Consider the following 13,248-nt stretch of genomic DNA (forward strand, 5'->3'; position numbering starts at 1 on the left):
CATTCCTCAACATAATAAAGGCCATATATGAGAGACCTACAGCCAATATCATACTCAATGGACAAAAGCTTAGAGCTTTCCCACTGAAATCAGGAACAAGACAAGGATGCCCTCTCTCACCATTCCTATTCCACACAGTATTGGAAGTCCTAGCCACAGCAATCAGACAAGAAAAAGAAATAAAAGGCATCCAAATTGGAAAGGAAGAAACGAAACTGTCATTGTTTGCAGATGACATGATAGTGTATATGGAAAATGCTATAGACCCCACCCAAAAACTACTCGACCTAATAAATGAATTTGGCAAAACAGCTGGATACAAAGTCAATACTCAGAAATCAAAGGCATTCTTGTACACCAACAATGAAACTGTAGAAACAGAAATCAGGAAAACATCCCATTTGTTATAGCAACAAGAAAAATAAAGTACCTAGGAATAAACCTAACCAAGAAGGTAAAAGACCTGTACTCAGAAAAGTACACAACACTGAAGAAAGAAATTAAGGAAGACACAAACAAATGGAAGCATGAACCATGCTCATGGATTTGAAGAATTAACATCATCAAAATGGCCATACTACCCAAAGCAATTTATAGATTCAATGCAATCCCTATTAGAGTACCCATGACATATTTCACAGATATAGAACAAACATTTCAGAAATTTATATGGAACCATAAACGAACCCGAATAGCTGCAGCAATTTTGAGAAAGAAGAACAAAGCAGGAGGGATCAAAATACCTGGTATCAAACTGTATTACAAGGCCACTGTAATCAAAGCAGTCTGGTACAGGCATAAAAACAGGCACATAGACCAATGGAACAGAACAGAGAGCCCAGAAATAAACCCAAGTCTCTACAGTCAACTAATATGTGACAAAGGAGGTAAGAGCATAAAATGGAGCAAAAATAGCCTCTTCAACAAATGGTGTTGGGAGATCTGGACAGCTACACGCAAAAAAATGAAACTCAATCACCAACTTACACCATACAGAAAAGTAAATTCAAGGTGGATAAAAGACTTAAATATAAGTCATAACACCATAAAAGTCCTAGAGGAAAACATTGGCAGCAAAATCTCAGACATTCCACACAGCAACATCCTCACAGACACATCCCCTAAAGCAAGGGACATAAAGGAAAGAATAAACAAATGGGACCTCATCAAAATAAGAAGCTTCTGCATGGCTAAAGAAAACAGAATTAAAATGAAAAGAGAACCAACAGTATAGGAAAACGTATTTGCCAATGATATCTCAGACAAGGGCTTGATCTCCAAAATATATAAAGAACTCACACGACTCCACTCCAGGAAGACAAACAACCCACTTAAAAAATGGGCAAAAGACTTGAACAGACACTTCTCCAAGGAAGACATACAGAGGGCCCAGAGACATATGAGAAGATGCTCAGCATCACTAGCCATCAGAGAGATGCAAATTAAAACCACAATGAGGTACCACCTCACAAGTCAGAGTGGCCAACATAAACAAATCAACAAACAAATGTTGGAGAGGATGCGGAGAAAAGGGAACCCTAGTACATTGTTGGTGGGAATGCAGACTGGTGCAGCCACTGTGGAAGACATATGGAATTTCCTCAGAAAACTAAAAATGGAACTGCCTTTTGACCCAGCAATTCCACTGCTGGGATTATACCCTAAGAGCCCTGTAACATATAGTTTTTTATAAAAACACTGTAGCTTCATGGTTGTAAGTCAAGAGTCCCTTGAACTCATAAACACAGTTTATTAAATATCATAGGAAATGTCTTTGTTCATCTTAATAAAGGAATTTGGAAATTAAACTTCAAATAGAATAGTGCAGAGTAACTACTGATTTATCTTAAATCTTATGTAAATATATGGTAATCTTTTCCTTCAACAGTAATGAGGGCTAGCTGAGTGCCCACCTTCTCACAAAACCTTAGTCAACAGCCCCTTTCAGGTTTTTTTTTTTTAAACTCTTGCCTGGGGCCTGTAGTTGTGTTTTCAGTTATAAGGTTCTGTTGTACATATATATTTTTAAAAGTTTTGTTGAAGAAGACAAGGCTAAAAAGGTTGTTTCCATAATAGCTAACACTGTGCACTGTGCCAAGTGCCTTATCTGCATTATGTCCTTTAGCCCTCACAATATTACAAGGAACAAAGCAACAGAAGCTATCTTTTATATGTGTAATCTAAAGAACAAGATAAGTGAACAAACAAAATGGAAAGAGACTCATAGATACAGATAACAGATTGGTGGTGACAGAAGGAATGGGGGCTTGAGGGACTGGGTAAAAAAAATGAAGGGATTAAGTAAAAATTGGTAATTACAGTCCTGGCTGGTGTGGCTCAGTGATTGAGTGCTGGCCTGCAAACCAAAGGGTCCCCTGGTTTGATTCCCAGTCAGGGCACATGCTTGGGTTGCATGCCAGGTCCCCCCAGGTAGGGGGCGTGTGAGAGGCAACCACACCTTGATGTTTCTCTCCCTCTCTTCCTCCCTCCCTTCCCCTCTCTAAAAATAAATAAATAAAATCTTTTAAAAAATTGGTAGTTACAAAATAGTCATGAGGGTGTAAAGTACAGCATAGGGAACATAGTCAATAATATTGTAGTAACTATGTGTGGTGCCAGGTGGGCACATGAAATATCCGGGGAATCAACTTGTAAAGCACATGATTGTTTAACCAGTATGCTGTACACCTGAAACAAAAACAAAATAATATTGAATGTAAACTGTAATTGAAAAGTTAAAGAGTTAAGTAAGTAAATAAATGTTCTTAGTTGCAAAAATAGAAAGAGAAAGTTAAGCAACAGGGTCAAGCCACACAGTAGTAAATTAGAGAATGAAGATTTGAACCTTGAACCATATGAATTCAGAGCATGATTCCTCACTTGAGAACACGCAAATAAAGACCTAAATGATGTGGTATCTAACATTTGAAAAGTGGTAACTCACAGGTTTAACTTTGTATTTTTTTCATCAGTGTTGTTCAAGAAATATTTATTGCGTTCACCAGGTTCCAAGAAATACCCTAACTTTTGGTCAGATGTGGTGAATGAGATTCTTGGAGCTTATGTTCTAGTGACGAGAAAAGACAATAAACTCACAAGTGAATAGGTAAATAGAAAAGAAAAACATCAGATAAGGGCTCTGTTGGGCACCAAAAAGGATAAGGAGGGATTCTAGTTAAAGGCAGACCTCAGGGATGTGAGTTCCATTCCAGACCACCACAATAAAGAGAATATTGCAATAAAGCAAGCCACATGATTTTTTTGGTTTCCTGGTACATATAAAAATTATGTTGACACTATACTGTAGCCTATTAAGTGTGAAATAGCATTATGTCTCAAAAATGTATATAACTTAATTAAAAATAATTTACTGCTAATCATCATCTGAGCCTGTTGAAAAAATGGTGCTCATAAACTTGCTCAACAAAGGGTTGCCACAAACCAATTTGTAAAAAAATGCTATGTCTCTGAAGCATAATAAAGTGAAGCACAATAAAATGAGATACACCTGGGTTTTTTTTCTTCCTGCTCTTCCTGCTCCACCGTCTCTCCTGGATTGTGAGCTCTTGGAGAGTAGGCATTCTATTCAGTATTCCATGATTCATCTTAAACCACTATTTGCAGGTAGTAGGATCACTGAATCAGTGACATGCTATTTAAAGAGCGAAGTGTGCTCTCTTAACAACCTTTTATTTGAATGTAAATCACAATCTTCTGGAAATTATAGTCCTTTGTAGCTTTCGTTTATTCCACCTATATTTGAAGGTGAAATGTCAAAGGATTTTCCTTCTTCATTCTGCAGGGTGCAAAAGCTCATATCATAATGTTCTCAGGAAGATCAGAAAACCCCAGAAATCTCAAGTTCTCCTGATTAAAAAAATGCAGAATTTAATTTAACTTGGTGAAGAGTTTTAGGTTTTAAAAGTCTGACATTTTGGCTTGTTTTTGAAAATGTCCCCACAGCTGAGCCACAGTTCATAATTTGTTAAATAATTGATGCCTTGCACTAAGTGGCACCTTCAAAGGGGATATCCATCTTCCAAAGGGCTTGTGCACCTAATTCCTGTGAAAGTCAGCAGATGCTGAGACATTGCTGAAAAAGTGGGCCTCAAAAATCTCATTTCTTTTTTTTATTTGACAAATATTTTTGAGTCCTGACCACATGTCAGGCACTGAAACAGGCACTGGAAATACAAAGGTAAACAAAACTGGACCAGACCCCTGACATGATAGAGTTTACTGGGTAATGGTACTTTTTCCACATTTTCTGAATTCTACCCCATACTTTCTGAATCAGAATCCCTAAGGCAGTGATGCTCAAATTTTAGAGCATACCAAAATCGTAAATTATTGTCCCCTTCACCCCCAGAGTTTCTGATGCAGATTTGGGATAGAATTTAACAATTTGCATTTGTTACAACTTCCCAGGTGATGCTGGGGACCACACTTTGACAACCACTGACATAGGGCATAGAACCTAAGCATCTGCCAGTAATTCTGATGTCTGTCCAAGGTTGAGAGTTAATGGAGTATGGTCTGACTATCACTGTGTTGGTTGCATTGATCAGAGAGTTTCAAAATAAATGCAAGTCCAGTCTCTACTTTCATAAAACCCACAATGAGATAAGAGCAATAAAATATAAAGTCAAAATTTTATAAACAATTGAAATGCTTTGCTGGATGTTACTATCATGTGGGCACAAAGTCTCCAGAAATGTAAGATCTCTTACATTCCAGTGGAGGCTGGAATAGGTGGAGAAATCTACTGGGCCCTGAAAAATGAACAGTGTTTATACTGGTAACTGGAAATTGGGAAATTATTCAGGGAAATTTAACCTAAAGTCAGTCCATTTCCTTCAAATTTGACATGGATGACAAACCCCAGTAGTATAGCAGTAACTGACTTTTCACCAAAGGAAATTATGGGTATTTTCAAATCATACCTCAGTACTTGTAGATATTTTAAAATATTATTTATTTACAGGCATCACCACTTTGAAAGTATAACAGTTAGAGATCTGCCTGTAGGTCTTAAGTGAAATGCACTATGTTTACTTTTTTTTATGAAGACAACTTTTAAAATATTTGAATAATTGTATTTCAGTTCCTTTTAAAATATTACAAGTTTCATTGTATGCAATTAAAAACATTATTCTGAGAATGGTCTATGCCACAAAAACTAGCAAGGCATAGTGGCAGTGAAGTGGATTATGCATGTAAGAGAGTAAGCAGTATGTAGGGCTGGGTATAAAAGTAAATTAAGTTTGGATTGGTTGGGTGCAGACTTAAAAACCAAGGATAGAATCCATAATTTTTGATGGATTGGTTATCATATACGAAATGTAATTGATAACATTTGTAAATAACAAATGTAATTGAGGTTTAGTCAAAACCTTAGTTTTGACTAAACACCTACATCAAGACTTTTATTTAGTATGAATAAAAATCACATGGTGAATTTTTGAAAACACAGATTCCTGGGTCCCATATGCAGAGATTCTAATACACTAAACCTCAGGCGGAGCTCCCAAATCTACATTTTTAATAAGCTCCTGGGTGATGCCAGCACAGCTTGTCCACACAGACTTCACTTTGATCACCAATGATGTACTTAATGAAATGCGCACAGAAAAATACAGTTCAGAGACAGCTATGTATTGTGTTAATGCTTTCTTGCATTTGTTATTATGGTGCAAGTACAGAAAGGGAAAGAGAAAAGTCCCATGACTGGGTAAGTATGTGAAAAACCTAGAACAATAAAGTCAAACAAGCTAAGACCCTACATCATGCCAAAGTGCACGGTCACTCTTCAGGAGGACATAACATGTAATGTGTCCTAAGCTTAGGTGACCAAAAAAAATCCTTTGTCATCAGTTGTGTCGAACTAAATCCAGAGGACACATTTTGAGGAAAGCTGGTCTATGGCAACTTTGAAAGAACTTCCCCATAAAGCAAATACCAGAGATGATTAAAAGCAGTCTTTTAAAGAACACTATTGTTTATAAGCCTTTGCTCACAAGTCCTGAGTAGCTCAAACAACATCACAAGATTTAACTGAAGACAGTTTCTAGAAGTGCAATTTCCTTATTTCATCTAAGTTACTGATTTTCCTGAATGCCAACTTAGAATAATTTTTTTTCCAGTAAGACCTTAGCGGGGAGGCTTGATCTCAATACTCAGCTAACCCATGATGAGTCTAAAGCACCCAAGAAAAATGGGTAGTTCTCTCATTCCTGCCTTTCTCCTAATTGCGCAGGGCACTTTTTCCTAATAACCACATATGTGTCTGCTGGGCACACCTAAACACAAACCACCCCATGCATGTACTCATAGAGGCACCTAATCTTCAATCCACTATTTCTTCACATAACTTTTACTTTGAGGACTGTTCAAGATTGGCCAGATAACATTTTCCAAGAAGATATGACACATATTGGGGATTTCAATGGTAATTTTTGTTTTTATTGCTCAAAGGAGAAAAAGGATGCAGGCTTGAGTCTCCCACAGGGCAATCAAGACAGAGCATATGCTTATGCTCATTGACATTTTGTAAAAAGGACAAAGAATGAGAAATCCACTCAAACTTTTGCTGTCAAGTTTTTCAGATAAACAAGCAGAACAACTGGGTCTCCATAGCCTTTGGTGTCTTAGAACTTGGCCTTTGGCTGCATTCCTTTTGAAGTATGATTCTTGAGTCATGCCAAGTCACAATTTCTGCACAGGACTAGGGCTTTGGATGACATTACCATCCTTTCTTTCAAATAAAAAAAAAAACCTTCTTCCTCATGATCTAAAAATACTCCTCAGCCTTGGAGTGCAGACTTGTTTTCATCAACGCCTGTCCCCTAGATCATTTGTTTGAGGGAACTGATCCACATTTGGGTCTCCTTGAAATGTCCAGCTCACGGAAATAGCACAAATATTTCCTTTTTTCCAACCATGAGAATCCCATTCCCACCTCCAATTCACACACTTTTTCCTTTTCTTTTTTGAGATTTTCCTTTTTGTAAAGGAGGAGATGGGGGATGATCTTGGCAGGACAAAATAAAAATTATTTTGACTGAATTTTTTTATAATTTTAATTTTTTATTGTTATTCAATTACAGTTGTGTGCCTTTTCTCCCCATCCCTCCACCCCACCCCAGCTGAACCCACCTCCCTCCCCCACCTCTACCCTCCCCCTTGGTCTTGTCCATGTGTCCTTTATAATAGTTCCTGTAATCCCCTCTCCTCACTGTCCCCTCCCCACTCCCCCCTGACCATTGTTAGATTGTTCTTAACTTCAATGTCTCTGGTTATATTTTGTTTCCTTTTTTCTTCTATTGATTATGTTCCAGTTAAAGGTGAGATCATATGGTATTTGCCCCTCACCTCCTGGCTTATTTCACTTAGCATAATGCCCTCCAGTTCCATGCATGTTGTTGCAAAGGGTATAAGCTCCTTCTTTCTCTCTGCTGCGTAGAATTCCATTGTGTAAATATACCATCGTTTTTGGATCCACTCATTTGCTGATGGGCACTTAGGTTGCTTCCAGTACTTGGCTATTGTAAATTGTGCTGCTATGAACATTGGGGTGCACAGGTTCTTTTGGATTGGTGTTTCAGGGTTCGTAGGGTATAATCCCAGCAGCAGAATTGCTGGGTCAAAGGGCAGTTCCATTTTTAGTTTTCTGAGGAAATTCCATACTGTTTTCCACAGTGGCTGCACCAGTCTGTATTCCCACCAACAGTGCACTAGGGTGCCCTTTTCTCTGCATCCTCTCCAACATTTGTTTGTGGATTTGTTTATGTTGGCCATTCTGACTGGTGTGAGATGGTATCTCATTGTGGTTTTAATTTGCATCTCTCTGATGGCTAGTGATGCTGAGCATCTTCTCATATGTCTCTGGGCCCTCTGTATGTCTTCCTTGGAGAAGTGTCTGTTGAAGTCTTTTGCCCATTTTTTAATTGGGTTGTTTGTCTTCCTGGAGTGGTTGACTGAATTTTTATTCTTGCAGCTATGACCAAAAAAAACCAATTGTGTTAACTGAATATTTCTATTCCTATAAATTAACTTTACAAGTCTCATCACAGTCAAGTAAAATAAAATTTTCTCAGACAAATGTTGGATAGCTTTTATTTTAAACCATGTGTAAGATTACTTTAATTCTCAGTGGTAGAGCCTTCTAAATTCATGGTAGTGTTGTCTTGGTTAATTGTCTCATATTTAAATGACTAAATATTCATTTTATTCAAGTCAAACTCTTATACATAGCATTCAAGGCCCTTTGCTGTCACATGCTGTGAGTGGGCTTGGGAGGATAGCGTAGGAGTTGGGTGGAAGTCACAGCTGTTTCCACCTTCAAAAAGCATTGGTGGGAGGAAGGATCATGGTCAAGGAAGAAGGCAAAGGGTTAGGTTACCCGACAGTATGATCAAATGTTGTCAAGAGAGGAAGAGGTCAATGGTAGAAGAGGAGTCTAATGGTGGAGAATACAGTGAGTATGGATGTGGGAGATGGAAAACTAAGGTGCAGAACTGAATGAAAAATAAGGAAACTGGGAAGTCAATGGTCTGGGGACAAAGGCAAAAAACTGCAACAGATGTTCTAGTCAGCCCCATTTGCAGTTTAGGGACAGGACACTTCATTTTTAATGAATTAGTCATAGAAAAAGCTTCTAACATATTTGGTCTCAATTTGTCTCCCTAGACTTCTCCCTTACACATGTGTTAGACTTTAGTCAGACAAGAGAGTTCCCTCTTCCTCAAACAGACTTCAAACTTTTCCTCTTCCTACTTTTGTTTCTTTTACTTCCATTCTTGCACCTAGCACTTCTTTCTTCCTGGATCACCACCTGTTAAATCCTACGTATTCCTTCCGAGACCATCTCAGATGTCATTTCTAGGAAACCTTCCCTGATCCCTCAACCATATGCCATCTCTTCATTAAAGAAATTTGAATGTGCTGTTACACTTAGTGTGGTAATTTTGAGGCAGTTGAGAAAACAAAATAGCAAAAGGTTAAGAGGGAGCAGCTATTTCATCCCATCTCCTCTGGGGCTCTACACTTAAAATGCTCTGCATTCTGAAATAATCTTTAGTATATTTATATTGGTATATTATCTTACCTTCCCCCACATAATGGAAGATGTCTGATTAAGGCTAGCAGTTTACTAACTTAGGCTCTAATAGTCAACCTAGAGGAGTAGAACAATACTAGAATGAACAGTCAGAGTTACATATATTGGTCATTAAAGCAATGGAGACTGGAGCAAGAAGTCTTTATGTGTGTTCCAGTCTGATTCAGCAAGCCATAGCACACCCCTCTGAATCATAGTCTCTTCAAATATGAAATGAGGAGTTTATCTGCCCTATTCACACAGCACAGTTTTGGGGGGAAAAAGTGAGATAATGCCCACATATTATTTACAGGCTATAAAATGTTACATAAATAGTGGAGTTATAAAGATATTGTTCATTTATTCTTTAATCAATCAACTTATATGTATTGGTGCCTACTACTTAATAAGCAGGAGGATAATGGAGACCATATGCAGCAGATCCTTGAATATTATCATTTTGTTCAGCATTGTTTTGTTATAATGTTGATAGGACATTGTCAGAATTCAATTCTTACTTGGGTCTATTAGCCTGTGGTAAAATTGGTTTTGTTATGCATCACTTTACTTAACATTACAGAACCTATCAATGAAGTTAAGTGAAGACTTACTGTACATATTGATTATGCTTCTTAATTGAATAATCAAATTAACCCAATAAAACTTAGTAAATGAATGTAGAGATGTGCAGAAGTAAATGCATTCTTCTCTACACCCACCATTAAGAAATAATTTCTCTTGACTTTCTTTTTTTGTGTTCTTTTTCCAAATTTCTAGGATATCTATATACATATATTACTTTCATAGTTAAGAAAACAAACGTTGGTAGTTTTGCTTCTCCCAAATTTCTCCATGAAGGGTCACCAAACTCCCTTATCTACATACAGATTATGTGCTTCATGCTGGCAGAACTGCTGAATGTTATGTATCAAGTATGGTCCATCTTCCCAAGTGCTTAGTAGGATGCTTTACATGCGACCAGACTTAGATTCTTGTGTTTTAGTATGGCACAGTTCCAGCAACTTACTGAACAATTCTGTCCATGAGTGCTCACAGATCCAAGCTCCCCAACCCCCCACACCTGTCTCAAATTAGGACTAAATAATGTATTATTGAAAGCTCAATCTGCAACTAGTAAAAAAGAGCCATGTAAAATATGACAAAACCAAATTATATATAGCTTTTGAAAAATTCTCATCATCTCTTTCAATGACTTTAAATTGTGAGCATTGCTATAGGCCTCTTGCTAGTCATTCTCTTTTTCCTTTATAAAACAAATTGTCAGAAATACCATATGATCTCACCTTTAATAGGAACCTAATCAACAAAACAAACAGGCAAGCAAAATATAACCAAAGACACTGAAATTGAGAAAAGGCTGACAGTGACCAGAAGGGAGAGAGGAGGGAATTCCGGGGGGAAAGGGTGAAGGATTTGTAGGAACAATTATAAAGGACACATGGACAATAATGGGGAGGTGGGGTAGGGGGGCAGAAATGGGAGGGAGGTAGGGAGGGCTGGGGATTAGTCTGGGGTGGGGGGAAAAGGCAGAGAACTGTACTTGAATAACAATAAAATCAGAAAAAAAACCAAATTGTCAGGAAATTCTGTGTCTGGACATTTAGAAGTGTAGATTTCTACTGATGGTACTTCAAATGTGTAAGTTACGGGTGCAAAGGTACCAAGTTTGGACCAGAAAATCAACACATTCCTAGAAAACCATATCAACAGCCATAGTTTTCAACATGCACAGTGATGGGTCTGGCATCTAGTCCATGGAAAAGACAGAGAGGTGGCTACTGGGAAAGTTCCACCCTGATTCCTCTAAGGCTTAATATCTCTTCTTTTTAATTTTGTGGTCTTACTTCTTTCTGTTCCATCTGTTCTTTTCTTTCATTTTTAAAGAGATCCTCATTTAACAAACCATTACTTTTTATTTTTAAAGTAGCAATACATACCAAAAACAAAATTCAAAAGGTACAAAAGAGTCTAGGTTGAAGTGTCAGTCTCCCTGGGACCCTGTTACCAAACATTCACTTCGTCTCTCTGGAGATCATCAGTCAACCAATTTTTTGAGCACTTTTCTTTTTCATTTCCATGACTAACTCCCTGGACCAAACTCTCATGTCCTCATGCTGACCTTCATGTAACAGCTTACATCAGTTATTTCCTTTCCTAGCTAAACTACCCTTCTCCCATCAGGTAGAATAACTGAGAACAATGTCTGGGTAAGACCTAATTTGGAGTTTGATATACGTACGACATATAAATGACACGAAAGTGAGGAGGGTGTTCCACACTGGCAGCAGGGAGCTTACCTAAGATCCTGGCATATAGTGATTCTCTGTAAATGTTTACCAGGTGATTGAAATGATCAATGAAACATGCATGTGATGTTATAGGAATCAGAAAGGAAACTGCTTCATGACTACGGCGATCAGAATAAGAACTAACAAAGTACAGGGGAAATAGCCATCACAATCATTAATATCTATTGAATTAGTAACGGGTATACTCAGCTTCTAAGCATTCATTTATTTATTCCTCAGAAACCTTTATGAGGTATCACTTCATTATCCATTTTATAGACCAGGAAAATGTCTCGGGAAGGTTTAGTAAATTTCCAAGGATATTCAGCTGATGTGTAATCAAAAGTCAAATCCAAGATTCAATTTCAGTTGTCAGGGACTCAAATGATTAGGATAAAGAAGCTTGGAGCTTCTGAAATTTGCAAACCAGGATTTAGGGGACACTTTCTATATGTTCACATCATTCTAGGTATTGACAAGTATCTAATATATGCATAAAATATGGCTCCTTTCCTGCAAAGAACTTATACACTGTATATTTTTAAACTCGATATGATATTGTTTGGAAGGCGACCTGAGCTACTTCATTAGTGCTCACTTGGTGTTTCAGTTAGATTATATCCTCCTGAAGAGAGGGTTGATTGCTACTATACCCTTTGAACTTCCTTCTACTGCACAGCCCAGTATTTATTCTTGAATTCCCTTTTTTCCTGAGTTGTCACTAACCCTAAATGTGACAGATATCCCAAGGGGTAAGCAGAGGAAAGTAGAAATCCTTGGCTCATTAGAGCAGCAGTCAAAATATTGGTGAAATCAAGAAAAAGGTTGGAAGTGAACGTACTCTATGTCTTTGTTTTGCTTGCAGGGTAGAAAAGCAAATTACTTGGAATATTCACATAATATAAGTGAATTCTCCAATAATATTTACCAATCACAAGTCATGAGCCAAGTGGCATGGGGAACAATGAATGTGTAGTTCTCAACCACTGGTATGAGGCTTTGCATTTTCTTCTTTACATCAAAAAATAATATATTGGACAGCTTCTGCCCTGGCATTCACTGAAGGAATTGAAAAACTGAGAAAAAAAATGTAACCACGACATGACTTAAAAGTGAGGACATTTTATAAAGAACATAAATAAGAAATATTTAAATAAAGTATAAAGGAAGTACCCATATGCAGAAGAAAAGGAACAAGAGTTTAGTTTGTACACTAAAAATGGCTTCATTTTCAGTGAAATAGTGTTGGGAAATAGAACTGCAGCTCACCTTGAAGCAGAGCTGCCCAGCCAGTGTGTCTTGGCATCAAAAAGGTTATAGATGTGCCATGAAATGTGCATCCTTTCTATCTTGGGCAGGGGAAGCCAGAGCCTTTGGATGTGGTCTCCACCTGTGAGAAGCCTAGGCAGGGGTTCCTCAGAGGGTGGCCTGGGCCGAGTTAGTATTTGACAGTGTGCCCTACAGTCCCTAAAGGAGGCAAGCAAAAAAGGTGGTGTTTACCATGTGCTGAGTGGAATCAGGGAGAGCATTTACTTCAGCAGCCAGCTGAGAGTGCGATGCTGCCAGCTGTAGGCAAGAGACCCCTGGGGTTGCTGGGATGATTGGCATTTTAGGACGCCTGAAACAGGGCATGCAGCCAGAGTGCCTCCAGCCAGCGTGGGAAGCCCGGAAGGCCAAGTAGTTCATCCTGGTGGAGACAGCTCAGAGTGGGAGCTCCAAATCCTGGACTTCGAACATATCAGGCACTTATGTGTTTTGTGGCTGATGTGCCTGTTTAGTGGTGACCAACCCAGCAGTAGGGCAACTTTAACACATGGACTTTTTGAAGATTAGAGCTTTACC

This window comes from Desmodus rotundus, chromosome 9 (genome assembly GCF_022682495.2).
Source record: "Desmodus rotundus isolate HL8 chromosome 9, HLdesRot8A.1, whole genome shotgun sequence".
Taxonomy (NCBI): Eukaryota; Metazoa; Chordata; class Mammalia; order Chiroptera; family Phyllostomidae; genus Desmodus; species Desmodus rotundus.